General features: G+C 31.4%; 1 pseudogene; it reads right to left on the bottom strand.

The window, feature by feature from the left end:
- Positions 1-170: 170 nt before the first annotated feature.
- Positions 171-288, bottom strand: LOC111735243 (annotated as a pseudogene).
- Between the last annotated feature and the right edge of the window lie 450 nt (positions 289-738).

The following is a 738-nucleotide window of genomic DNA, read 5'->3' as shown; positions in this document are numbered from 1 at the left end:
CTGCTTAATAAATAACTTTTCAGGAAACAATCTGCTAAATTTCTATTAGTACCCAATAGAAATCTAAAACCATATTTAAGATGATTATAAATTTGGTTTGCTTTTATATACCCTTGATTGAGGGATAAACCATAAAAAGCTAACTTCAAAATTATTTTTTTATTTTTTTACACCTATAGCACCTAGTCTCTCTAGGTGGTCTCCCATCCAGATACTAACAGGCCCGACCCTGCTTAGCTTCTGAGATTAGATGGGATCGGGTTTGTTCAGGGTGGCATGGCTGTATACTATATTTTCATTTAGATAGAAAAAAACTGATGGCCTTTAGCAGATACATACATATATGTTAAATGTATCATTAATATTCGTCTTTATTAATATCTTTCCTTATACCACATATATAAATAACTATTGAATTTTGATAGAACTTAGAAGTAGCAATTCTTTTATTCTGTCATTGCTCTGATAGTATATAGTTGAATGATCTCATCAGGCTACATATTGCAACTGAGTCAGTTCCCTCATCAGTAAGAGGCTTCTGCTAGATAGCATCCATACTCTCTGTCATTCTAGAATTCTTTAACTTCTGTGTGAAGCAATTTTTTTGATATATCATCTTTTATTCAAATGCACTTTGATGTAATAAATGTGGAACAAAAGCTGATTCATCTTTAAAGTAATATGTCAAATCACGACATCCCTAATGAATAAAAAAGAAACACTACTCTGTCTTATATC

The sequence above is a fragment of the Pteropus vampyrus genome, unplaced genomic scaffold (assembly GCF_000151845.1).
Source record: "Pteropus vampyrus isolate Shadow unplaced genomic scaffold, Pvam_2.0 Scaffold20418, whole genome shotgun sequence".
In the NCBI taxonomy this organism is placed as follows: Eukaryota; Metazoa; Chordata; class Mammalia; order Chiroptera; family Pteropodidae; genus Pteropus; species Pteropus vampyrus.
This window is presented reverse-complemented; position numbering and strand designations above follow the sequence as displayed.